The sequence below is a fragment of the Haliotis cracherodii genome, unplaced genomic scaffold (assembly GCF_022045235.1).
Source record: "Haliotis cracherodii isolate W230 unplaced genomic scaffold, xgHalCrac1.p SCAF_2, whole genome shotgun sequence".
NCBI classification, from domain to species: Eukaryota; Metazoa; Mollusca; class Gastropoda; order Lepetellida; family Haliotidae; genus Haliotis; species Haliotis cracherodii.
This window is the reverse complement of record NW_027266275.1, coordinates 72491554-72505989: the sequence shown is the minus strand read 5'-3', so window position 1 is coordinate 72505989 and position 14436 is coordinate 72491554. Positions and strand designations below refer to the sequence as shown.

Below are 14436 nucleotides of genomic sequence, written 5' to 3'. Positions count from 1 at the left end.
AGCACATGTGACATAGTTTTCAAAAAGCAAAAATGATAAAACGCTGTGAACAGGATTCGAACCTGCGCGGGAATATCCCATTGGATTTCCAGTGCAATGCCTTAACCACTCGGCCATTAGAGCTGTGATAGCACGAGCTTAAAACAAATTCATGGAACTAGTCTTGACGTGGAAGCAATTCACGGGCTCAGAATAACATGTTTTTACTCTTTGAAATGTAGGATAAGAAACCCAGTAAACATCACACTCACCAATTCACGTGGCACAATCATTAGGGAATAAAATGGATAACATTTAATCTGCCTTTCAAACTTGTATCTAGGATTTCTTTCATTCTGCTTTATGCAATTGTGTACAGTGTTTTCTTCTATTTTGTACTGGCAAGCATCTTTTTTCTTATCATGTGAACCACGAGTTTGCAACAGTGACCTTCCAAACGAGATGACACAATAAATTCATTATTCAACAAATCTGCAATTGTGTACAGTGTTTTCTTCTATTTTGTACTGGCAAGCATCTTTTGTTCTTATCATGTAAACCACGAGTTTGCAACAGTGACCTTCCAAACCAGATGACACGATAAATTCATTATTCAACAAATCTGCAATTGTGTACAGTGTTTTCTTCTATTTTGTACTGGCAAGCATCTTTTGTTCTTATCATGTGAACCACGAGTTTGCAACAGTGACCTTCCAAACGAAATGACACAAGAAATTCATTATTCAATAAATCTGCAAAATGATACGCTGTGAACAGGATTCGAACCTGCGCGGGAATAACCCATTGGATTTCAAGTCCAACGCCTTAACCACTCGGCCATCACAGCTCTGCCATGGAGCGTCAATAGCAAAGGAGCTATCCCGTAGCACATGTGACATAGTTTTCAAAAAGCAAAAATGATAAATCGCTGTGAACAGGATTCGAACCTGCGCGGAAATATCCCATTGGATTTCCAGTGCAACGCCTTAACCACTCGGCCATCACAGCTGTGATAGCACGAGCTTAAAACAAATTCATGGAACTAGTCTTGACGTGGAAGCAATTCACGGGCTCAGAATAACATGTTTTTACTCTTTGAAATGTAGGATAAGAAACCCAGTAAACATCACACTCACCAATTCACGTGGCACAATCATTAGGGAATAAAATGGATAACATTTAATCTGCCTTTCAAACTTGTATCTAGGATTTCTTTCATTCTGCTTTATGCAATTGTGTACAGTGTTTTCTTCTATTTTGTACTGGCAAGCATCTTTTTTCTTATAATGTGAACCACGAGTTTGCAACAGTGACCTTCCAAACCAGATGACACAATAAATTCATTATTCAACAAATCTGCAATTGTGTACAGTGTTTTCTTCTATTTTGTACTGGCAAGCATCTTTTGTTCTTATCATGTGAACCACGAGTTTGCAACAGTGACCTTCCAAACGAAATGACACATGAAATTCATTATTCAATAAATCGGCAAAATGATACGCTGTGAACAGGATTCGAACCTGCGCGGGAATAACCCATTGGATTTCAAGTCCAACGCCTTAACCACTCGGCCATCACAGCTCTGCCATGGAGCGTCAATATCAAAGGAGCTATCCCGTAGCACATGTGACATAGTTTTCAAAAAGCAAAAATGATAAATCGCTGTGAACAGGATTCGAACCTGCGCGGGAATATCCCATTGTATTTCGAGTCCAACGCCTTTACCACTCGGCCATTAGAGCTGTGATAGCACGAGCTTAAAACAAATTCATGGAACTAGTCTTGACGTGGAAGCAATTCACGGGCTCAGAATAACATGTTTTTACTCTTTGAAATGTAGGATAAGAAACCCAGTAAACATCACACTCACCAATTCACGTGGCACAATCATTAGGGAATAAAATGGATAACATTTAATCTGCCTTTCAAACTTGTATCTAGGATTTCTTTCATTCTGCTTTATGCAATTGTGTACAGTGTTTTCTTCTATTTTGTACTGGCAAGCATCTTTTGTTCTTATCATGTGAACCACGAGTTTGCAACAGTGACCTTCCAAACGAGATGACACAATAAATTCATTATTCAACAAATCTGCAATTGTGTACAGTGTTTTCTTCTATTTTGTACTGGCAAGCATCTTTTTTCTTATAATGTGAACCACGAGTTTGCAACAGTGACCTTCCAAACCAGATGACACAATAAATTCATTATTCAACAAATCTGCAATTGTGTACAGTGTTTTCTTCTATTTTGTACTGGGAAGCATCTTTTGTTCCTATCATGTGAACCACGAGTTTGCAACAGTGACCTTCCAAACGAAATGACACAAGAAATTCATTATTCAATAAATCGGCAAAATGATACGCTGTGAACAGGATTCGAACCTGCGCGGGAATAACCCATTAGATTTCAAGTCCAACGCCTTAACCACTCGGCCATCACAGCTCTGCCATGGAGCGTCAATAGCAAAGGAGCTATCCCGTAGCACATGTGACATAGTTTTCAAAAAGCAAAAATGATAAATCGCTGTGAACAGGATTCGAACCTGCGCGGGAATATCCCATTGGATTTCGAGTCCAACGCCTTAACCACTCGGCCATCACAGCTGTGATAGCACGAGCTTAAAACAAATTCATGGAACTAGTCTTGACGTGGAAGCAATTCACGGGCTCAGAATAACATGTTTTTACTCTTTGAAATGTAGGATAAGAAACCCAGTAAACATCACACTCACCAATTCACGTGGCACAATCATTAGGGAATAAAATGGATAACATTTAATCTGCCTTTCAAACTTGTATCTAGGATTTCTTTCATTCTGCTTTATGCAATTGTGTACAGTGTTTTCTTCTATTTTGTACTGGCAAGCATCTTTTTTCTTATCATGTGAACCACGAGTTTGCAACAGTGACTTTCCAAACGAGATGACACAATAAATTCATTATTCAACAAATCTGCAATTGTGTACAGTGTTTTTCTTCTATTTTGTACTGGCAAGCATCTTTTGTTCTTATCATGTAAACCACGAGTTTGCAACAGTGACCTTCCAAACGAGATGACACGATAAATTCATTATTCAACAAATCTGCAATTGTGTACAGTGTTTTCTTCTATTTTGTACTGGCAAGCATCTTTTTTCTTATCATGTGAACCACGAGTTTGCAACAGTGACCTTCCAAACGAGATGACACAATAAATTCATTATTCAACAAATCTGCAATTGTGTACAGTGTTTTCTTCTATTTTGTACTGGCAAGCATCTTTTGTTCTTATCATGTGAACCACGAGTTTGCAACAGTGACCTTCCAAACGAAATGACACATGAAATTCATTATTCAATAAATCGGCAAAATGATACGCTGTGAACAGGATTCGAACCTGCGCGGGAATAACCCATTGGATTTCAAGTCCAACGCCTTAACCACTCGGCCATCACAGCTCTGCCATGGAGCGTCAATAGCAAAGGAGCTATCCCGTAGCACATGTGACATAGTTTTCAAAAAGCAAAAATGATAAATCGCTGTGAACAGGATTCGAACCTGCGCGGGAATATCCCATTGGATTTCGAGTCCATCGCCTTTTTTTCAATTTAATAAAATGTTTATTCATGATAGAAATATGTACAATAAAATGTTACAATGCATATGAAATATGATCACAGATTTACATTAAAATGGCTAAACATTATATCTAGTTATCAAAAGGGTGTTTAAATATTAAACTTTCTACATCAACCTGTAGAAATGAGACTGAGAGAACATTCCGTTCAATAAATTTATAAGGTTGCTTGTCACGTTTATATTTCGCCCATAATAACTTGAAATGCCGTCGAGTATAACTTTTGAAAAGCTTTACTAAATCTATTCTTGTATTTTGAAGTGTCATAATAGTTCTTCTCTTGAATACAGAGATTCTATAAATCGAAAGTAGAATATTGAAGCTTGCTTCACAGGATTTAGCTTCCTTTGAATGAAATCCAAAGAGAAGCCAACTTGCAAGTTGATTTAAAGTATATCCAGTGTTTATAAAGACATCAGTGAACAAATCTCTGAAAATGTTGATAGTATCCTTCAATTCATCACAAAAAATAAACATATGGAAAATGTCTTCAACAGCATGCTTACATATAATGCATTCATTTGAATCTACTCTCCCATACCTGTATAGTTTGTCATAAGTATATATTATGTTATGACACACTTTAAAATCAAGATTAATTTGTTCTGCAGATTTATCAGTCAAAAACACCCATTTCCATATATTTTGGCTTTGTAAAAAGTCTTTTCTGAAGTAAACTATAACTAAACATACAGAGAAATCTTTTGACGAAAGTACCCCATCATTTGTGGCAAGATATATATGTCATGATTATCCTCTTTATCAAGATCCCGAGTATTGGTGATAATACTCCTGCGCCACTCCTTAGGCAGAGATGATATAATAACGTTGTAGGCATTTTCGATAATTGAACATTGTACATCATTCTGTTTTTCCTGAATTAATTCTACAACAGCAGAACATGGTAAAAACCCAGGGATAAATCCGTAAGAAATGACTTTAACTTTAACTACTCCAGCTGCAATAAACGAGTGAAAGAGCAGCGTTTTCCCTTGGAAACGCACGTGCGGATTTTGAAATAATGGCTGGTTCATGATCTCCACGTGCTCACTTGGAAAATGTCTCATGCTGCACGTGATTGCATCCCAGGCTGACAACACTTCAGCATAAAACGGGTGTATCTGGGTCAGCGATACCTGGTTGTAAACAATGCTGAAAATACTACTTTTTAGACCCATGTTTAGATACCTGGAAAAGAACAACCAACATGTATTTTTCCATAATGAGTGAAACTGTGGATTGAATAGTTTTTGGATGATTTTTGTTCTGAAGGCAAAAATTGTGAACTTGAAGCTTGGGAGTGCTAATCCACCTTGATAAAAGTGACCGATACACGTTGATTGTTTTACAAGCGGATTTTTATTATTCCAGACAAAGTTAGAAATACACATTTCAATTTCCCTGATTGCCCACATTGGTACGGGTTGTGCACATACAGTGAACCACCATTTAGATAGAATAAATGTGTTGACAACAATTGATTTACCTTGGAAGGTTAAATTTCGTTGTGACCACAATCCAAACAATGATTTCATTTTAGCAATTTTAGTTTGCCAATTGCCCTTGTCACAAAGTTTTTTATCCGGGCCAAGGAAAATTCCAAGTATTTTAACACAGTCGGTTTTTACTGCAACAGGAATGTGAAAAGAAACATGATTTAAGCGGTTTGTACCAATACACAAAACTTCTGACTTGGAAAGATTAACTTTGGCTCCAGTAGCTGAACAAATCTCATTCACTGTGTTAAAGGTATTGTAAACAGATTGGACATCAGATACTGCGACAGTAGTATCATCAGCATGTTGATATAAGAGTGATTTACAATTGTCAGATAATTTAATGCCATGAATATGCACATTGTTCTTAATAAGCAAATTAAGAGGTTCACTGATGATGACATACAGTAAACTGCTAAGTGGATCTCCTTGTCGTACAGACTGACTTAAGGAGAAATATGGTGTTAGATGACCATTAACTTTTCAGGTCAGTGTATAAAATATTTATCCATGATATAAAATTATCACCAAAGTTCAATTTTTCAAGTGCTTTGATCAAAAATGAATGTGAAACTCTATCAAAAGCCTTCTCCTGGTCAATAGTGACAATATAAGCATGATCTTCATTCCCATCTACAAAATCAATAACATCTCTCATGGAGTGAATATTATCAGTTATGTCTCTCCCTGGAATACAACATGTTTGTTCAGGGGAGATAATTTTAGACACAACAGTTTTTAATCTTAAGGACAATGTACGGGAGATAAGTTTTGAATCAACATTCAAGAGTGAGATAGGCCTGTTATTACGAATATCTCTTTTGCTCCCTTTCTTCTTAAAGAACAGACTTATTACGCCCTTTTTCATTGTTCTGGACATATGTTTCTCCTGAAATATACAATTCATAATGTTTACGAAAATAGGTTTCAACACATTCCAAAATGTAACATAAAACTCAACAGTAAGCCCATCATTACCGGGTGATTTACGGCGCTTCATTCCCTTTTAAGGCTGTTGTTATTTCTTCACCAGTGATACCCACATCCAGTTTGTTTCTGTCTTCATCTGATATGCAATCAGTTACTAAACCTAGAATTTCATCCTGCTTATCTGCGTCAGTTTCTACTGCTGAATATAGGTGAGAATAAAACTTGTATGCATGATCCAGTATGTCTACAGTGGACTGAACTAGCCCATTGTCTGTTTCAAGTTCCTTTATACATTTAGCTTCTTGTTTACTTTTTTAGGTTTAGAAAAAATGAAGTATTTTTATCTGAGTCTAGAGACCACTGAACCTTGGATCGAAGAATCGCTGCTTGACATTTACTATGCTCAAAACGCTCTAAATCTTTTTCAAGATCTTGAATATGGGAGAAATCATGATTTGGAAATTTAGAAAGTTTTTCATATTCAATACGTAACGACTTTTGAAGTTTAAAGTATTCACTTTTTTCTCTCTTAGCTTTTTTGCATGAATAATAGATAGCGCACCTTTTGAATTTGTACTTTAAACAATCCCACCATACCAATGGTTTTGATAGATAGGTTTGGCACACAACATTTTCATTAATAATATTTTGAACTGCGTTTACGAATTCTGCATCTTCTAATAGTTTATTGTTAAGAATCCATAAACCTGGTCCCCTCTCAACTCTACTGAAATTGATATGAAGACAGTTGATGTTATGGTCACTAATACTTGAATATTTTATGTAGCTATTTATAACAAAAGAAATAAGTGATCTGGATATGTGACTGCTTGATGACACTATCAACAATTTGTTGTCTTGTATATTCCCGTTTGTTGGGATTCCTGTATCTCCATATATCACACATATTTTTGTTATTCAATAACGTTTGTAAACGATTGCTACTTTTCATATTAAATGTTTTCATATTAACACCTCTGTCATAGTACACATCTAAAATTTCATTATAATCCCCTCCAGCAATTATATTATCATTGCAAAAATAATTGGTTATTTCATCAAAGAAGGCTATTCTCTGACCAGGTTGATTCGGAGCATAAACATTGATACATGTGTATTCCGTATATTCCGTTAAACACAACCTTCAGGATTCTACCAGCAATATCTGAATAGATTTGTTTAACGTCATATGGAAATTTGGAATGAAATAAAATGGCAACCCCTTTTTTTCTGTAGTACAATAACTGTAAAATAGTTTTCCATGCAACATATGTTTATAATGTTCAAGTCGTTATCCCAGAAGGTCTCTTGTCAAAAAACATATGTCACTGTGAGATTCCTGAAGAATTGAAATAACAGTTTCTAATTTTCTAATATTTCTGAGGCCATTAACATTCCATGATGAAATAATCATGACAAAGAGTCCTGTTGTAAGTAGAGATGAGTATTTTATTTTATTTGTCTGAATCAGTTCCAAGGCGTCCTTTTCTTCTATTTTTTATTTGAATTTGTCTCAGAGTTCTTTTTTCCCTTTTACCAGTAACTGTTTGGTAGGCATCACTTGTGGATACCGGTTGACTCGTTTCAGGAGTTGCCACGTCCGACATTTGAGGTTTGTCAGTGTTTGGATCATCGGTCTCCTGCATTTTAGCCACATCGTCATTATCTCTGTTCGTCACATTCAAAACTGTGATGTGATTGCCGAACCTAGCAGGTTTGGGAACAGGTTCATGGCTGTCAGTGTCTGTGTTATCATCACTCAACTCTGTATCATCCAGAGCAGGATCTGAGGGCTCAATGAAGCAGTCACATCTGTCAGAATGGAGGCCACATATCGTGCATCTCTTAGATGTATCACTAAGTGAGGCGTGATCTTCAGGGGTGTTGTGAATGTCTGAGGTGGTGCGCCTTGTACATTCTTTGGCTATGTGCCCAAGTGTTTTACATTTATAACACCTTACCTCAGGACAGTTTCTCATGACATGGTCAGGAGAGTCACAATTGTAGCACACCCTGATCTGATTATTGTGCAGAACTCGGAAGTAGTTGGGGCCGTGCACTGTGTCGAAACTCATCGAGTATGGAAGTGATTTAACCTATGGGGGAAATCTTACTTTCACATATCTCGTTCCATCGACAATATCAGTGCCCTTGTATTTTCGCCTTCTAATTGGTGATAGAAGTTCTATATTTCTGTTAACAAGCTTGCCTCTTATATCTGAATCCTTGATGTAAACAGGTAGGTGCATGAAAGAAACCATTACTGTGGGGTTGTAAAGGAAGCTACATTGATAAATGTCACCATCAATTTCTAGTCCTTCATCTACTAGTAGCTTTGCATCGACAACATCTTTCAGAGATAATTCAAAACAATCCCCACCTCTCAACACAACTCAGGTCACATGTCCCACCATCTCCAGCGCTCCTCTGATAACGGCCTCCGCACGAATCTTAGATGTATCTCCCACATCAACAATAATTGTTGTATCCTTCGAGAACACATCTTCAACATCAGTTTCTGTTCCAACATCAACACTTCCATTTTTTCTCGGGACTTCAGCCGCCATTTTAACACGTGCAGTGCAAACAATGCACACACAAAGTCTCAAACAACCTCAAAATCCGAGATAATGAATGTCCAATAAGGTATGAACTGTCCAGAAAAAAATGTAGAACAAGGGTACGGAATATCGGTATGGATATCATACTCTGCATGTGTAAATTTACCATCAGTCACGAGAGGCGAGGTAAACACGTCCACCCTCTCTTTCAAACCAAGGGAGGCAACCAAGTCCAACGCCTTAACCACTCGGCCATCACAGCTCTGCCATGGAGCGTCAATAGCAAAGGAGCTATCCCGTAGCACATGTGACATAGTTTTCAAAAAGCAAAAATGATAAATCGCTGTGAACAGGATTTGAACCTGCGCGGGAATATCCCATTGGATTTCGAGTCCAACGCCTTAAAGAATCGGCGATCATAGCAGTGTGGCAATTAAAACAAATTCATGGAACTAGTCTTGACGTGGAAGCAATGCACGGGCTCAGAATAACATGTTTTTACTTTTTGAAATGTGGGATAAGAACCCAAGTAAACATCACACTCGCCAATTCACGTGGCCTATACATTCAGGAATGATAGGATCAGATTGAATCTGCCTTTCAAACCTTTATCTAGGATTTCTTTCATTCAGCTTTATACAATTGTGTACAGTGGCAAGCATCTTTTGTTCTTATCATGTGAATCACGAATATGCATTAGTGACCTTCCAAACGAAATGCAACAAGAAATTCATTATTCAACAAATCTGCTATTGTGTACAGTGTTTTCTTCTATTTTGTACTGTACGCATCTTTTTTTTTGTCATGTGAACCACGAGTTTGCATCAGTGACCTTTTTTTTCTCTTTAATACAATGTTTTTTCATGATAGAATAGGTTGGTTGGTTTGATGTTTAACACCGCACCCCGCAATATCCCAGCTATATGACGGCGGTCTGTAAATAATCGAGTCTGGACCAGACAACCCAGTGATTAATATCATGAGCATCGATCCACGCAATTGGGATCGATGATATGCATCAACCAAGTCAGCGAGCCTGAACACCCGATCCCGTTAGTCGCCTTTTTCGCCAAGCACAGTCACCTGTTACGACAAGCATGGGTTGCTGAAGACCTATTCTACCCCGGAATCTTCACGGCTATCCTTTGAATGAAATCCAAAGAAAAATAATCGAGTCTGGACCAGACAATCCAATGATTGACATCATAAGCATCGATCCACGCAATTAAGATCGATGACGTGCATCAACCAAGTCAGCGAGCCTGACCACCCGATCCCGTTAGTCGCCCCTTGCGACAAGCATAGTCGCCTTTTACGGCAAGCATTGGTTGCTGAAGACCTGTTCTATCCTGGACCTACACGGGTCCCATCACACCATGAACACCCACACTATGATCAACTTGCTGTACAATATCTAACAGTGTGCCTGTGACATCTACGACATCAACACTACGAGGAACACTACGAGGAACACTACAAGATGTTTTGACATCATATCTGCACTTGACAACATGTAAACTCAGGTCAGTTGTTTCTAGAAATATGCCATTGGCAAGACTGTGTGTTTCGTTGTCCAAGTCTCACAAAAAAATCTTACACATGAATCATTTTGCTCCACGTGGATCGCCACAGTCATAACTCCTCCTTCCTCTTCTTTGTCATCTTCAGGCGAAATGTCAGGAAGCATTGGCCACTTGGCTAGAGGTGAGTCTGTCTCTGTGTCCATGGTCCCCATGCCAACACCATTTTTCTCATCCTCATCCTCGTCAATTCATCACAATATCTTCATATCAAAAGCAGGTGCAGTTGTCAGGTTAAGGTTACACCTGTGGCATTTGGGAACGCGCCAATTGTACTGAACATGTCCTCTGTTCCCACAGTTCATGTGTACAAGGGGTGGTCGGGTAGCCTAGTGGTTAAAGCGTTCGCTCGTCACGCCTAAGACCCGGGTTCGATTCCCGACATGGGTACAAATGTGTGAAGGCCATTTCTGGTGTCCCCCGCCGTGATATTGCTGGAATATTGCTAAAAGCGGCGTAAAACATCACTCACTCACTCCTGCGTACAATGTTTGAGCAGTTTCTTTCTCATGCTGTTCAGAAAGGCAGTGGTGACATACTTTCATTTGCTGATTGTGAAGGACTCTGAAGACGTCAAATCCGGTGTTTAGAATTTGGTGCCCTACGGAATGCAACAAATTTCAGAGGGAAAAAACCTGTGTATACCTGGTTCCATCTTGGAAGTTGGCGCCATGACTTTTTTTATGTATGGTTTGGTTGATTTGTTGTTTTGCGCCGCACTCAGCAATATTCCAGCTATATGACGGCGGTCTGTAAATAATCGAGTCTGGACCAGACAATCCAGTGACTGACATCATGAACATCGATCCACGCCATTGGGATCGATGATATGCATCAACCAAGTCAGCGAGCCTGAACACCCGATCCCGTTAGTCGCCTTTTTCGCCAAGCACAGTCACCTGTTACGACAAGCATGGGTTGCTGAAGACCTATTCTACCCCGGAATCTTCACGGCTATCCTTTGAATGAAATCCAAAGAAAAATAATCGAGTCTGGACCAGACAATCCAATGATTGACATCATAAGCATCGATCCACGCAATTAAGATCGATGACGTGCATCAACCAAGTCAGCGAGCCTGACCACCCGATCCCGTTAGTCGCCCCTTGCGACAAGCATAGTCGCCTTTTACGGCAAGCATTGGTTGCTGAAGACCTGTTCTATCCTGGACCTACACGGGTCCCATCACACCATGAACACCCACACTATGATCAACTTGCTGTACAATATCTAACAGTGTGCCTGTGACATCTACGACATCAACACTACGAGGAACACTACGAGGAACACTACAAGATGTTTTGACATCATATCTGCACTTGACAACATGTAAACTCAGGTCAGTTGTTTCTAGAAATATGCCATTGGCAAGACTGTGTGTTTCGTTGTCCAAGTCTCACAAAAAAATCTTACACATGAATCATTTTGCTCCACGTGGATCGCCACAGTCATAACTCCTCCTTCCTCTTCTTTGTCATCTTCAGGCGAAATGTCAGGAAGCATTGGCCACTTGGCTAGAGGTGAGTCTGTCTCTGTGTCCATGGTCCCCATGCCAACACCATTTTTCTCATCCTCATCCTCGTCAATTCATCACAATATCTTTTTTGACTCAATGACTTTTTTTATGTATGGTTTGGTTGATTTGTTGTTTTGCGCCGCACTCAGCAATATTCCAGCTATATGACGGCGGTCTGTAAATAATCGAGTCTGGACCAGACAATCCAGTGACTGACATCATGAACATCGATCCACGCCATTGGGATCGATGACATGCATCAACCAAGTCAGCAAGCCTGACTACCCGATCCCGTTAGTCGCCTCTTACGACACGCACAGTCGCCTTTTACGGCAAGCATGGGTTGCTGAAGACCGATTCTACCCCGGACCTTCACGGGTCTTCTATGTATGGTATGGACTGCGCTTGTAATACATCTCTGGTTACTTCATCTGCTGTGTAGCTGGGTCAGTTCATAAAAGAAAGATCAGGTCAGTCCTTCACTGAAGGCGCGACTTTGTACACTTCATTATCGACAATAACAGTCTGACAGAGATATTACGAGCGCGTTTTTCGCGAGAGTAATTTCATAGTAACTGTTGTACCTTGGTGTACAGCAATAAACAGGATTGTCTACAAGTTCACTTTCCAGCACTTTGCACAGATTAAATGCATCTGATTCACATAGTGAACACGAACACTGTATTGTCTTTGATGGACAGGGGGCACGGGTGGCCCAGTTGTCTAAGGCGCCGAGTGAGCTGTGCGTCCCTTGGGCACGCCAGAAACCTATGATTGTGGGTCCGAATCCCGGGTCGCCACGATTATGTTTCTAGGTTTGTCAGCACTATACCCGTGCTCGTGGGTTTCACCGAAGTGGTAAACGTCTGAGACCTGCATCACTTCGGGCTTTCCTCCCACATTAAGCTGACACGCCGTGATATAACTGGAATACTGTTAAAATCGGCGTTAAACCCAACTCACTCACTCACTCTTTGATTGACACAGCGGCGGCCATTGGCGTTGTCCACCTGACCACGTGGCCTTTGCGTCACTCCTGTTTCGTCCACACGTAATAGTCTCATTATGTGTTTGCATGTGCAATGTCATGACATAAGCGACACTCAAAAGATGGCCATTCAGCCATAAGTTTGACCTTTCCATTGCGTATGACCTCAAAAGGCTAAGGACCATCGCAAGTGTCAATAATTCTGTTTCGCAAGACGTCAATGGTTCCGTTTATTTCCATTTTCGTCAGAGCCATTTTGTGCGAGGGTGCGAAAACCATTGCTCTCGTGGGGCAATATCTAACTTCATGAAGGGGAAAAACCCGCAGGTTATAAATAACTGTTGTCGTGTCCTTATACGGAGCCGGGCATAATGAACGACTGTACAAAACCTGCACGAACGTGGAGCTGAATAAATATGTATGGTGAGTCATGGAAACGTTAACGTTACATGGTAGAAAACGTTATGAATTTTCATGGAAGGCCTCAAGATGATATTTATGATGTGGTCTGTCGTGCTCTTCTTGAAGATGTTTTGAAAATTATACTTTTATATTAAGTTTAGGTTTCAAAAGCCTAAAGAACATCTGCTTTTGTTCCATTCGTATATGTTTATTATAATATGTCAACACTATATCCCAACATATAGACACTATATAGATACAATATCCCAACATATAGACATTACATTCCAACATATAAACACTATATTCCAACATATAGACACTATATCCCAACATATAGATACTATATCCCAACATATAGACATTATATTCCAACATATAAACACTATATTCCAACATATAGACATTATATCCCAACATAAAGACACTATATCCCAACATATAAACACTATATCCCAACATATAGATACACTATCCCAACATATAGACACAACATATAGACATTATATTCCAACATATAAACACTATATCCCAACATACAGATACTCTATCCCAACATATATACACTATATCCCAACATAAAGACACTATATCCCAACATATAGATACTCTATCCCAACATATAAACACTATATCCCAACATATAGACACAACATATAGACATTATATTCCAACATATAAACACTATATCCCAACATATAGATACTCTATCCCAACATATAAACACTATATCCCAACATATAGATACTCTATCCCAACATATAGACACAACATATAGACATTATATTCCAACATATAAACACTATATCCCAACATATAGATACTCTATCCCAACATATAAACACTATATCCCAACATATAGATACTCTATCCCAACATATAAACACTATATCACAACATAAAGACTCTATACGCCAACATATGGACACGTGTAGATACTATATCCCAACATATAGACACTATATTCCATCAGATAGACACTAATCAAACATATAGACACTATATCCCAACATATAAACACTATATCCCAACATATAAACACTATATCTCAACATATAGATACTCTATCCCAACATATAAACACTATATCCAAACATATAAACACTATATCCAAACATATAAACACTATATCCAAACATATAAACACTATATAGACACTATATCCCACTATATTGACACTATATAGACACTATATCCCAACATATAAACACTATATCCCAACATAGAGACACTATATAGACACTATATCCCAACATAATGACACTATATCCCATTAACAGAGGACAAGGGCTGTCGGCAAGGTGGCCACTAAAGCGTGTAAAGATATTTTCATTCAACCCTGTGGCTTATTGGGACATCCATTTGA

At 38.9% G+C, this 14436-nt stretch overlaps 8 non-coding genes across 8 annotated transcripts; all 8 read right to left on the bottom strand.

Annotated features, from left to right (window-relative positions):
• Positions 1–41: 41 nt before the first annotated feature.
• Positions 42–123, bottom strand: Trnas-gga (transfer RNA serine (anticodon GGA)). Its single transcript has one exon. It is a non-coding gene; the product is annotated as a tRNA-Ser (tRNA).
• Positions 124–744: 621 nt separating this feature from the next.
• On the bottom strand, positions 745–826 carry Trnas-uga (transfer RNA serine (anticodon UGA)). The gene has a single exon. It is a non-coding gene; the product is annotated as a tRNA-Ser (tRNA).
• A 79-nt stretch (positions 827–905) lies between these two features.
• Trnas-gga (transfer RNA serine (anticodon GGA)) lies at positions 906–987 on the bottom strand. The gene has a single exon. It is a non-coding gene; the product is annotated as a tRNA-Ser (tRNA).
• Positions 988–1478: 491 nt separating this feature from the next.
• Trnas-uga (transfer RNA serine (anticodon UGA)) lies at positions 1479–1560 on the bottom strand. The gene has a single exon. It is a non-coding gene; the product is annotated as a tRNA-Ser (tRNA).
• A 79-nt stretch (positions 1561–1639) lies between these two features.
• Positions 1640–1721, bottom strand: Trnas-cga (transfer RNA serine (anticodon CGA)). The gene has a single exon. It is a non-coding gene; the product is annotated as a tRNA-Ser (tRNA).
• Positions 1722–2342: 621 nt separating this feature from the next.
• On the bottom strand, positions 2343–2424 carry Trnas-uga (transfer RNA serine (anticodon UGA)). The gene has a single exon. It is a non-coding gene; the product is annotated as a tRNA-Ser (tRNA).
• A 79-nt stretch (positions 2425–2503) lies between these two features.
• Trnas-cga (transfer RNA serine (anticodon CGA)) lies at positions 2504–2585 on the bottom strand. The gene has a single exon. It is a non-coding gene; the product is annotated as a tRNA-Ser (tRNA).
• Positions 2586–3336: 751 nt separating this feature from the next.
• Positions 3337–3418, bottom strand: Trnas-uga (transfer RNA serine (anticodon UGA)). Its single transcript has one exon. It is a non-coding gene; the product is annotated as a tRNA-Ser (tRNA).
• Positions 3419–14436: the final 11018 nt, after the last annotated feature.